We start from the raw sequence: 758 nt of genomic DNA on the forward strand, positions 1-758 counted from the left end.
CTGCATTGTCCCCAGGGGGCAAGTATCCTGAACATGGTCCGCACTTCCGTAGATGTCGCAAGCATAGACTATTGCATTAGCTGTGTTGCTACCCATGGCTTCGAATTTCTTAGTCAGGGCGTCCAGCTTCGCAGACATGAGTGTGAATGCATCCACCTCAAATTTTCCTGACACCTTCATCTGATTTCCTGAGAAAGCACCGCTAGATCTTTCAGATGCCCACTGATGGTGGTTTAGTGCAACATTTTCTATTATCTCTTCAGCTTCATTAAGACTTTTGTTCATCAGTGCTCCTCCTGCTGCAGAGTCCAATGATACCTTTGTGTGATAATTTATTCCATTATAGAAGGTGTGTAGGACCAGCCACTTCTCAAGGCCATGATGGGGGCACTGTCTCTACATGCTCTTGAACCGATCCCAGGCTTCAAATAGGGATTCTGAGTCTATCTGCTTGAAACTGGCAATCAGGTTCCTGATGTGGACAGTCTTGCTTAGGGGATAGAACTTGTCTTAGAATTTCTACTCACATTGCTCCCAAGATGATATGCTATCTGCTGGTAGAGAATTTAGCCACTGCTTGGCCCTGTCTTTCAGAGAGAATCCGAAAAGAAGAAGTCTCACTGATTCTGGAGGAACCTCATTCACCTTCATCATGCCATAAATTTTATAAAACAGCTCTAGATGATGATTCGAGTCTTCGTGTGGTCCCCCTCCGAATTGATTTCGCTGGACCATGTGGATTACTGCGGACTTGATCT

The 758-nt window shown here is 45.3% G+C and overlaps 1 non-coding gene across 1 annotated transcript; it reads left to right on the forward strand.

Annotated features, from left to right (window-relative positions):
- The first annotated feature begins 373 nt into the window (after positions 1-373).
- Positions 374-479, forward strand: LOC122003151. The gene has a single exon (XR_006117820.1). It is a non-coding gene; the product is annotated as a small nucleolar RNA R71 (small nucleolar RNA).
- The last annotated feature ends 279 nt before the right edge of the window (positions 480-758 follow it).

The sequence above is a fragment of the Zingiber officinale genome, chromosome 7A, assembly GCF_018446385.1.
Source record: "Zingiber officinale cultivar Zhangliang chromosome 7A, Zo_v1.1, whole genome shotgun sequence".
NCBI lineage: Eukaryota > Viridiplantae > Streptophyta > Magnoliopsida > Zingiberales > Zingiberaceae > Zingiber > Zingiber officinale.